The following is a 12,853-nucleotide window of genomic DNA, read 5'->3' as shown; positions in this document are numbered from 1 at the left end:
AGTCGCTCAGTCGTGTCTGACTATTTGCAACCCTGTGGACTGTAGCCTGCTAGGCTCTGTCCATGGAATTCTTCAGATCAGAATACTGGAGTCAGTCACTGTTGTCTTCTCAACCCAGGGATTGAACCCAGGTCTCCCATTGTTGCAGGCGGATTCTTTACCATCTGAGCCACGAGGAAAGCCCAGTGCATTTATGGTATATTGATTTTCACAGATTTTAATAGGCAGAGCAAAAATATTTATCATATATGCCAGATGTCTAACAATTAGTAGGAACTGAATGGGGTAATATGGGAGTGGAGGGGGATAAAATGATCTGTCACTTTATGGGCATTACACAAGAGCCAGAATTGACTACTGATGTCTGTTATATCAGTGGGTGCTGAGAGTGACCATTAGTATTAAATGTTTATATAGAATAATTTACACCTATAGACATCAAAGCCAATTAGAATCTGGCACACCATATTATGGCAGCAAATTTTCATTTAAACTCAAGTTATAAAACTTTTGCCAGATATTCAAAGATGTTTGTGATGAAAGGATACTTGAATTGTTTGTGTTATGATTACAACCTAAGTACTGAACTCACTTCTCTGAGGTATTCAGTCTTTTAATCCAGGTAATTCAAGTGGATTTTTGAAAGATCATTTCATGAAGGGCAAAGTAATGTTCAAACAGACTCTGGTTGCCTTCACAAGCCTATTCTCATATTAGACATATTTAGGATAGCACAAGTTATATAAGTAATCTGTATTCCTAGTAACCTATATTCTCTTTGTATTCCTAGGTATGGGCTGTTCAGCAAAAACCATCTACAAAGAAGCAAGCAACCACTGATCGACAAAATAGGAGCAACAAAAGGAGTTTGGTGTTTCTTATTCAACAGCACAAGAGTAACATCAGAGATAGTCATGCAAAAGGGACATTGTATATTAATATAAAATGTCTCAAGGCACAGATGTAAAGAACAGACTTTTGGCTCTGTGGGAGAAGATGAGGGTGGGATGATTGGAGAGATAGCATTGAAACATATATATTACCATATGTGAAAAAGATTGCTAGTCCAGGTTTGATGTATGAGACAGGGCACTCAGGGCTGGTGCACTGGGACGACCCTGAGGGATGGGATGGGGAGGGAGGTGGGAGGGGGGTTCAGGATGGGGGACACATGTACATCCATGGCTGATTCATGTCAATGTATGGCAAAAACCACTACAATATTGTAAAGTAATTAGCCTCCAATTAAAATAAATTAATTAATTTTAAAAAAAGGTCTCAAGGGATTAGAGAAATTATAATCAAGGGACTGAGAGCTAAAGTACAAAACTTTATGGAAATCTCTGGAGGATTTGTTACAAGGATGGAAATTATTTATTTAGATTTCTGCCAAACACACACACCTCAAAGAAAACAATGATAACTAGATTTTACATGTTCTATTTTTCTATATTTTAGATTATGCATAATTCACATAATTACTAATATGGAAAATATTAGATAAACTTCAATCCAAATTGAGCAAAACAAGTACACTGTTCATCACAAAACTTTTTTTGTCAAAGTGATACGCATCCTGGAAGCAAGCATCTTGTGAATTTTAAGACAGCACTAAGTGAAAACTCTGCTCCTAATACAAAATTCAAAACTTAACCAGGCTGTCATTTAGCTTCTTTACAAATAAACAGGATACTCAGGTGAAAAATAGCAAACTGTTGATAGTAATCAGTACTACAACAAAATGAGCTGGGTTTCCTGTAGCTTCCAGGTGTCTTCATGATTGAATAAATGACTCTTTAAAAAACAACACAAACTAAATTAAATTTATAAAGAGAAAACGATGCCTAACTTTACATTTTAGACTATATGTAATGTACATATATTAAAAAAAAAAAAAACTATTTTAAGCTCAACATACGTTGCTAGGAAAAAAAAAAAAAAAACCACAAAACACAACATCAAATAGCTGTATAATTTAAGTTCCCAAAATGAAATTAAATACTATAACATGTCTAACAGAAAATACAATTTAATTAAGTCTTTTCATAAAGACAGTTTCTTTAAATTATACCCTATTTGTTGGGAACTAAGTTTCTAGAGATATAGAGATGGTAACACAAAGGCAAAAATCATTCCATTCATTACTGGGAGAGTAATTTCAATATCAGCTGTGCAGGCTCAGGCTGGAGGGACATATTTCTCTCCAGTGGTACCTGGATTTCTGAGGAAGGACCTCTGTGACTGGGGAAGCGGGGGAGAAAAGGAAAGGGAGATGACAAGAATATCAAAGTGTCATGTTTCTTGCTGTCTGCTTCTAGATTTCAAAGGAGAACTCCCATGAACCTCTGGACATTCCCCACTTCCCTCACTGGCCCTGTGGAATCCCCAAAACCCCAGATACTAAGTCCACACCTCATCTCTGCTGTGGAGTCCTTGTCCCCACTCCCTGGTGCACCCTTACGATCCAGTGGCTATAAAAGAAACCACAAACATGTTATAGTGCCACCTTCTGGGATAAAACATGGTTTATAATAGCCAGCTTGTTGGTCCATAAGATTGAAAGACAATAGAAAGTCTTAATTTACGAAGATGTCTGCTACTTCAAATGCTAAAGGAAAAATGCATACCTCTAAACACTGTGAAATATCAAAGATGGTAAAACCAACAGAAAATGGTAATTCTCCAGCAACTAAATTCAAAGGCACAAACTACTGCAAACTAATAAAGAATTCTAAATAGCTGTCATGAAGAAATTCAATGAGCTACAAGAGAACCTAAAAGGCAATTCTATGAATTTAGAGTAAAAATAATGAATGTAAGCAGTTTTCTACCAAAGAGATTGAAATTCTCAAGCTTCCCCAAGTTGGGGAAAGAACTGGACATACAAATCCAGGAACATAACAGAATCACCTTATTATTTCAATGCAAAAAGACCTTCTTCTCCTAGACACATAATGAAACTGTCAAAAATAAATGACAAAGAAAGAATCTTAAAGGCAGGCAGGGTAAAAAACAAAGTGACCAAGGCAACATACTAGGAAACTCCCAGTAAGCTATCAACAGATTTCTCAGTAGAAACTCTAGGTGGGCCAGAAGAGAGTGAAGTGAAATACATTGTTGTTGAAAGATAAAAACTGTCAGCCAAGAATGTTTTATCTGACAAAGTTATTTTTCAGAGATGAGGGAGAAACAACAGCTTTCAAAGACAAACAGAAGCTGAAGGAAGTTAGCACCATTAAACCTAACTTGCAAGACATACTGAAAAGATGTTCTTCAAGCTGGAATGAAAAGAAGTTAATCAGGAACAGGAAAATATGTGAAAGTATGTAACGCACTGGTATCAGTCGGGGAAAAAACAGAATAACTTTAAATTAGAACGTTGTTTTTACCAGTTAACTACATTATAAGTTTAAAGGAAACGAATATTTAAAATAACTATAACTGCTATAATTCATTGACCAATTCAGGCATCAGTTCTGTTCAGTTTAGTTGCTCAGTCGTGTCCAAGTATTTGCGACTCCATGGACTGCAGCACGCCAGGTCTCCATGTCCATCAAAAACTCCTGGAATCTACTCAAACTCATGTCCATCGAGTTGGGGATGCCACCAAACCTCATCTTCTGTTGTCCCCTTCTCCTCTTGCCTTCAATCTTTCCTTAGCATCTTCTGTTGTCCCCTTCTCCTCTTGCCTTCAATCTTTCCTTAGCATCAGTCTTTTCAAATGAGTCAACTCTTCGCATCAGGTGGCAAAAGTATTGGAGTTTCAGCTTCAACATCAGTCCTTCCAATGAATATTCAGGACTGATCTCTTTTAGAATGGACTGGTTGGATCTCCTTGCAGTCCAAGGGACTCTCAAGAGTCTTCTCCAACACCACAGTTCAAAAGCATCAATTCTTTGGCGCTCAGCTTTCTTCACAGTCCAATTCTCACATCCATACAGGACTACTGGAAAAACCATAGGTTTGACTAGACAGACATTTGTTGGCAAAGTAATGTCTCTGCTTTTTAATATGCTGTCTAGGGTGGTCATAACTTTCCTTCCAAGGAGTAAGCATTTTTTTAATTTCATGGCTGCAATCATCATCTGCAGTGATTTTGGAGCCCCCCAAAATAAAAACTCTCACTGTTTCCACTGTTCTCCATCTATATGCCATGAAGTGATGGAACCAGAAGCCGTGATCTTAGTTTCCTGAATGTTGAGCTTTAAGCCAACTTTTTCACTTTCCTCTTTCACTTTTATCAAGAGGCTCTTTAGTTCTTCTTCACTTTCTGCCACAAGTGTGGTGTCATCTGCATATCTGAGGTTATTGATATTTCTCCTGGCAATCTTGATTCCACCTTGTGCTTCCTCCAGCCCAGAGTTTCTCATGATGTACTCTGCATATAAGTTAAATAAGCAGGGTGACAGTATACAGCCTTGATGTACTCCTTTGACTATTTGGAACCAGTCTGTTGTTCTATGTCCAGTTCTAACTGTTGCTTCCTGACCTGCATAGAGATTTCTCAAGAGGCAGGTCAGGTGGTCTGGTATTGCATCACTAAGCATTTTCCCCAGTTTATTGTGATCCACACAGTCAAAGGTTTTGGCAAAATCAATAAAGCAGAAGCAGATATTTTTCTGGAAGTTTTTTGCTTTTTCAATGATCCAGCGGATGTCGACAATTTGATCTCCGGTTCCTCTGCCTTTTCTAAAACCAGCTTGAACATCTGGAAGTTCACAGTTCAAGTATTGTTGAAGCCTGGCTTGGAGAATTTTGAGCATTACTTTACTAGCTTGTGACATGAGTGCAATTGTTTGGTAGTTTGAGCATTCTTTGCCATTGCCTTTCTTTGGGATTGGAATGAAAACTGACATTTTCCCATCCTGTGGCCACTGCTGAGTTTTCCAAATGTGCTGGCATATTGAGTGCAGCACTTTCACAGCATCATCTTTTAGGATTCAAAATAGCTCAACTGGAATTCCATCACCTCCATTAGCTTTGTTCATGGTGATCCTTCCTAAGGCCCACTTGACTTCACATTCCAGGATGTCTGGCTCTAGGCGAGTGATCACACCATCATGATTATCTGGGTTGTGAAGACCTTTTTTGTACAGTTCTGTATATTCCTGCCAACTTTTCTTAATGTCTTCTGCTTCTGTTAGGTCCATACCATTTCTGTCCTTTATTGAGCCCATGTTTGCATGAAATTTTCCCTTGGTATCTCTAATTTTCTTGAAGAAATCTCTAGTCTTTCCCATTCTATTGTTTATTTCTTTGCACTGATCATTGAGGAAGGCTTTCTTATCTTTCCTTGCTATCCTTCAGAACTCTTCATTCAAATGCGTATATCTTTCTTTTTCTCCTTTGCTTTTCGCTTCTCTTTTCACACCTATTTGTACGGCCTTCTCAGACAGCCATGTTGCTTTTTTGCATTTCTTTTTCTTGGGGATGGTCTTGCTCCCTGTCTCCTGTACAATGTCACAATGTCAGTTCAAGCATAGAAAGAGGTAAACTGAGAGAATTCCCTTGCTGTTCAGTGGTTAGCACTAAGCCCTTTCACTGAAGTGGCAGAGGTTCAATCCCTGGTCAGGGAACTAAAATCCTGAAAGCCACTCAAAAGGAAGTGGCCAAAAAAAGAAAGAAGACACAAACTGGAACATTAATAACAGAAACACAAAATATAGTTAATAATACACTACATATTTTAAAGTTGCTAAGAAAATAGGTCTTACTTAAAAGTTCTTATAGCAAAAGAGAAGAAAAAATTTTTATAACTATGTATGGTGACAGAGGTTAACTAGATTTATTGTAGTAATCAATTTGCAATCTTTATGCTGTACACCTGGGACTATATGCCAGTTATACCTCAAACAAACCCAAAACCTAAAAGGTGAGGAGTAAAAGGGTGGAGTCTTTATAGGGAAGTGAAGATAAGTTGCTTTTAATATAAAATGGATTGTCTGAAGAAAACCCAAAGGAAAGACACTGTTTATGGAATCAGAGGAATTAATACTGTTAAAATATCCGTCTATAAATTCAACCCAATACTCCCATCAAAATTCCAAAGTCAAATCATGTGATCAAATGAAGAGAAATATTTTCTCAGATTTCATTATGTATGTAAATTGTTATATAAAATCAAAGTTAAAAAGAAAGAAATTCTAATGGTGTACTTCACTGGGATAGAAGAAAACAATTCTAAAATTTGTACAGAACAATAAAGGACTCTAAATAACCAAAATAATCTTGAGGAAGAAGAAAAAAGCTGGAGGTACCACCTTTCTTCATTTCAAACTATCAGCCACTGGTATAAAAACAGACACACACAGACCAACTGAACAGAATAAAAAGCCCAGAATTAAGCACCAACATAAAAGGTTACCTAATACTTGACAGGAGAGCCAAAACATCTAATGGAGAAAAGATAATCTCTTCAACAACAACAACAAAAAATGGTGTTGGGAAAACTGGATAAACACATGCAAAACAATGAAACTGGACCCCTACATTATAATACTTACAAAAAAATAATTCAAAAACTAGAAGAAAATGTATCAGTTCAGTTCAGTTCAGTTGCTCAGTTGTGTCCGACTCTTTGCGATCCCATGAACTGCAGCACGCCAGGCCTCCCTGTTCATCACCAACTCCCAGAGTTCACTCAGACTCACATCCATCGAGTCGGTGATGCCATCCAGCCATCTCATCCTTTGTCATCCCCTTCTCCTCCTGCTCCCAATCCCTCCCAGCATCAGAGTCTTTTCCAATGAGTCAACACTTCCCATGAGGTGGCCAAAGTACTGGAGTTTCAGATTTAGCATCAGTCCTTCCAAAGAACACCCAGGACCAATTTGCTTTAGAATGGACTGGTTGGATTTCCTTGCAGTCCAAGGGAATCTCAAAAGTCTTCTCCAACACCACAGTTCAAAAGCATCAATTCTTTGGTGCTCAGCTTTCTTCACAGTCCAACTCTCACATCCATACATGACTACTGGAAAAACCATAGCCTTGACTAGATGGACCTTGTTGGCAAAGTCATGTCTCTGCTTTTGAATATGCTATCTAGGTTGCTCATAACTTTCCTTCCAAGGAGTAAGCATCTTTTAATTTTATGGCTGCAACCACCATCTGCAGTGAAAATGTATGGAAGAAGCTTAATACCGAGCTGGGCAATGATTTTTTGGCTATTGCACCAAAAGAATCTGCCTGCAATGCAGGAGCCACAGGTTCAATCCCTGGTTTGGGAAGATCCCATGGAGAAGGAAATGGCAACACACTCAAGTATTCTTGCCTGGAAAATCCCTCAGAGGGGCCTGGTGGACCACAGCCCATGGGGTCGCAGAGTTGGACATGACTGAGTGACTGAGCATATATATATATACACATGTGGCATCAAATACACAAACAACAAAAGCAAAAATCAACAAATGGGACTATATCAAACTTAAAATCTTCCATATTGGGGAAAAAATAACAATAACAAAATTAAAAAGGCAACCTACAGGATGGGAGAAAATTGCAGCAAACCACATATCTGATAATGAGTTAATATCAGAAATAAATTTTAAAAATTCAATTAAAAACAAAGAAAAACTCAATGTGTTTAAAAATGGTCAGAGAAGTTAAATAGACGTTTCTCCAAATATGGCCAATAGGTACATGAAAGATGCTCAACATCACCAATCATCAGGAATATGTGAATTAAAATCATAATGAGATATCAACTCACAATTATTAGAATGGCTGTAATCACAAAAGACAAGAGTTGATGAGGATGTGGAGAAAAGAATATTTATACACTGTTGGTGAAATATAAATTGGTTCAGCCAATACATGAAACAACATGGAGGTCCCTCACAAAATTAAAAATAGATCTACCATGTGATTCAGCAATATCAATTCTGGGCATATACCCCCAGGAAATGAATATTAAATTCATTTGTTTAATATTAAAGGATATTAAATAAATATATGCACTCCCACATCTTTTGCAGTATCATTCAAAATAGCCAAAATATGGAAACAATCTTAGTGCCCATCAGTGGATGAATGGATAAAGAAGATGTGATACACACACAGACACACACACACACAATGGAGAATTATTCAACAGTGAAAAAGAGGGACACCCTGTCATTTGCAACAACATGAGTGAATCCTGAGGGCATTATGTCAAAGCAATATAATTCAGACTGAGAAAACCAAATATTACACAATATCACTTACATGTGGAATCTAAAAAGCTGAACTGGTAAAAAGAGAAGAATGGTGGTTTCCAGGTGATGTGGCGGGTAGAGAAGTAGCTTGTACCTGGTTTAAAGTGTAGAGACTTTTAACAAGTAGTAAACAAGTCTTAGAGAGGTAAGTAATATAAGAATATAGACAACATTTTATTAATATTACAATCATCACATTTGCTAAGAGACTACAACTCATTCTAACCACTAAAAATAAATGATTATGTAACATGATAGAAGTACAAATCACTAAAATGACAATCACATTACACTGTATGCTGCTGCTGCTGCTAAGTCGCTTCAGCCGTGTCTGACTCTGTGCGACCCCATAGACGGCAGCCCACCAGGCTCCCCCATCCCTGGGATTCTCCAGGCAAGAACACTGGAGTGGGTTGCCATTTCTTTCTCCAATGCATGAAAGTGAAAAGTCAAAGTGAAGTCACTCAGTCGTGCCTGACTCTCAGCGACCCCATGGACTGCAGCCTACCAGGCTCCTCCATCCACGGGATTTTCCAGGCAAGAGTACTGGATTGGGGTGCCATTGCCTTCTCCGTAAACCTATCCAATTAACAAGTCTTACATCTTAAATTTATGCAATGTTTTATGGAAATATATTTTAATAATAGAAACAGAACAGTACCTGGCACATAGGTACTCAAAAATGTTTTTTGACTGGACAGGGAACAGAAAAAAATATGAGTTAGTACAAGCTGGAATCTATATATAGTCAACCACTTGGGTCAAAATATAAAATAGCACACATTATATGAATATGATTAGGTATATGCATACAAACACATAAACAAAATTTTATAAAAAGAACAGGCAAGACATTTTCAAGAAAGTGTGAGCCTTATAAATTAATCCCCATCACCATCGGCCAGTCTGTGCCACCTACTTGAGCTGGACAATGTGATCGCTAAATTACAATCTACCATGACATACCAATAAACATTGTGTTAATACCTTCCCCTCCACCCCCCCCACACACACACACAAATCATCTTAGATATGAAACAAAGTTTTGCCTTGAGGGACATGAAATCCCAGTTTTAGTTTCTCTCCTACACAAAATATATACAATTATTTAGAATTAACTGAGAATGTGCTAGCCCTTCCTTTCCACTGTTGTAAGAATAAAATTTTTTTCAATAACTACTTCAACTTCCTGAGATCACCAGCACCACCATACACTAAGAGTTAGTTACTGAATTAGTTCCTGAAAATTTCTGATATAAGTGTAGAGAAGAGATAGGGTGGAAATAAATAAAATCTCTAATGATACTAAACTTTTTTTCAACCAAATAAGATTTGTCTTACTCTTTTCTAAAAGATTAACAGTCTGTTTTGAGTGCCAAGAGTGATCTAGGCACCTAATGGAAAGCTTCTCTTTTCTTTGTATTCCAGGAACATCTAAATATTGTTCAACATAATTGTTGAAACTAACATTACTAAGCAGTCATATGGTACTGTTTAAAAACCATATTCATTTTTTAATTGATACAAAGTAGGTCATTGTTCTTTAATACAAATATTTTATAGTAGGTTTTTTTCACCACCTATTTTCAATTGTTATACCTAAAATCTTGGCAAGTAGAATAAGACTCAGGCACAGGAAGTGATGTTTCATTGCTGAAAATGTTTTCTGATGCTCTGAAATAGTCAACCTTCAGTGACTAATATACCAAAAAACACTGAGCTCTGGGATAGGTGGTTTATTAGTTTCTAGTTGGCATGTATTTGTTTGGATTGTTGTCATCATCCAGGAATGCCAGTATCACTGAACTCCTTTAGTGATTATTTCAGTGGGTATAATACACAATAACTAATAATTATGATAATTGTTATTATATTTAAGTAGCAACATTCTAAAATAGAGGTTCCATTCTGCTGCCACTCCAATGTTGCTTTAATCATCTAATTGGTTAAGTGTATTTCAGCACTTTAGTTGCTGTCATTATAGCAAGTCTCAATAATTAGCAATGGTCAGACATGTTTAGGGCCTCCAGACCTTGCGGCAGAAGCGCGCTGGCTGCAACGGACCGCACAGAAGCGTAGCCGAGAGGAGCTACCCGTCGCCCGAGGTCAGGGGCAGCGGCCGACGGGAGCTACCCCATGTCTGAGGTCAGGGCTGGCGGCGAGAGGAGCTACCCCATGCCCGAGGTCAGTGCCAGCGGCCTGGAGGACTTACCACACGCCTGAGGTCAGGGGCAGCAGCTGGGAGGAGCAATCCCAAGTCCAAGGAGTGGTGGATGTGCAAGGGCAGGAGGGTCGAGAGGAGCTACTCCACATTCAAGGTCAGGAGGGGCAGCTGTGAGGAGACACCCCTCATCCAAGGTAAGGAGCAGCAGCTGTGCTTTGCTGGAGCAGCTGTGAAGAGATATCCCATGCCCAAGTTAAGATAAACTGAGGTAAGACAGTAGGTGTTTTGAGAGGCATCAGAGGGCAGACACACAAACCATAATCACAGAAAACTAGTCAATTTAATCACACGGACCACAGCCTTGTCTAACTCAATGAAACTAAGCCATGCTGTGGGGGCCACCCAAGACGGGTGGATCATGGTGGAGAGGTCTGACAGAATGTGGTCCACTGGAGAAGAGAATGGCAAACCACTTTGGTATTCTTGCCTTGAGAACCCCATGAAAAGGCAAAATGATAGGATACTGAAAGAGGAACTTCCTGGGTTGGTAGGTGCCCAATATGCTATTGGAGATCAGTGGAGAAATAACTCCAGAAAGAATGAAGGGATGGAGCCAAAGAAAAAACAATACCCAGTTGTGGATGTGACAGATGATAGAAGCAAGGTCCGATGCTGTAAAGAGCAATATTGCATAGGAATCTGGAATGTTAGGTCCATGAATCAAGGCAATCTTGAAGTGGTGAAACAGGAGATGGCCAGAGCGAACATCAACATTCTAGGAATCAGCTAACTAAAATGGACTGGAAGAGGTGAACTTAACTCAGATGACCATTATATCTACTACTCTGGGCAGGAATCCCTTAGAAGAAATAGAGTAGCCATCGTAGTCAACAAAAGAGTCCAAAATGCAGTACTTGGATGCAATCTCAAAAACAACAGAATGATCTCTGTTCGTTTCCAAGGCAAACCATTCAATATCAGAGTAATCCAAGTCTAAGCCCCAACCAGTAACGCTGAAGAAGCTGAAGTTGAATGGTTCTAAGAAGACCTACAAGACCTTTTAGAACAAACACCCAAAAAAGATGTCCTTTTCATTATAGGGGGCTGGAAAGCAAAAGTAGGAAGTCAAGAAACCCCAGGGGTAACAGGCAAATTTGGCCTTGGAATACAGAATGAAGCAGGGCAAAGGCTACTAGAGTTTTGCAAAGAGAACACAGTGGTCATAGCAAAATCCTCTTCCAACAACACAAGAGAAGACTCTACACACGGAAGTCACCAGATGGTCAACACCGAAATCAGATTGATTATATTCTTTGCAGCCAAAGATGGAGAAGCTCTATACAGCCAGCAAAAACAAGACCGGGAGCTGACTGTGGCTCAGATCATGAACTCATTATTGCCCAATTCAGACTTAAAATGAAGAAACTAGGGAAAACCACTAGACCATTCACGTATGACCTAAATCAAATCCCTTATGATTATACAGTGGAAGTGAGAAATAGATTTAAGGGCCTAGATCTGATAGAGTGCCTGATGAACTGTGGACGGAGGTTCGTGGCATTGTACAGCAGACAGGGATCAAGACCATCCTTATGGAAAAGAAATGCAAAAAAGCAAAACGGCTGTCTGAGGAGGGCTTACAAATAGCTGTGAAAGAAGAAAAGCAAAATGCAAAGGGGAAAAGGAAAGATATAAACAGCTGAATGCAAAGTTCCAAAGAATAGCAAGGAGAGATAAGAAAGCCTTCCTCAGTGATCAATGCAAAGAAATAGAGGAAAACAATGGAATGGGAAAGACTAGAGATCTCTTCAAGAAAATTAGAGATACCAAGGGAACATTTCATGCAAGTTCAGTTCAGTTCAGTCGCTCAGTTGTGTCTGACTCTTTGCGACCCCATGAATCGCAGCACGCCACCTCCCTGTCCATCACCAAATCCCGGAGTTCACCCAAAATTATGTGCATCGAGTCAGTGACGTCATCCAGCCATCTCATCCTCTGTCGTCCCCTTCTCCTCCTGCCCCCAATCCCTCCCAGCATCAGAGTCTTTTCCAATGAGTCAAGTTTTTGCATGAGGTGGCCAAAGTACTGGAGTTTCAGCTTTAGCATCAGTCCTTCCAAAGAACACCCAGGGCTGATCTCCTTTAGAATGGACTGATTGGATCTCCTTGCAGTCCAAGAGACTCTCAAAAGTCTTCTCCAAACCACAGTTCAAATGCATCAATTCTTCAGCGCTCAGCCTTCTTCACAGTCCAACTCTCACATCCATACATGACCACTGGAAAAACCATAGCTTTGACTAGACGGACCTTTGTTGGCAAAGTCATGTCTCTGCTTTTGAATATGCTATCTAGGTTGGTCATAACTTTCCTTCCAAGGAGTAAGAGTCTTTTATTTCATGGCTGCATTCAACATCTGCAGTGATTTTGGAGCCCCCCAAAATAAAGTCTGACACTGTTTCCACTGTTTCCCTATCTATTTCCCATGAAGTGATGAG

This window comes from Bubalus bubalis, chromosome 23 (genome assembly GCF_019923935.1).
Source record: "Bubalus bubalis isolate 160015118507 breed Murrah chromosome 23, NDDB_SH_1, whole genome shotgun sequence".
NCBI lineage: Eukaryota > Metazoa > Chordata > Mammalia > Artiodactyla > Bovidae > Bubalus > Bubalus bubalis.
This window is presented reverse-complemented; position numbering follows the sequence as displayed.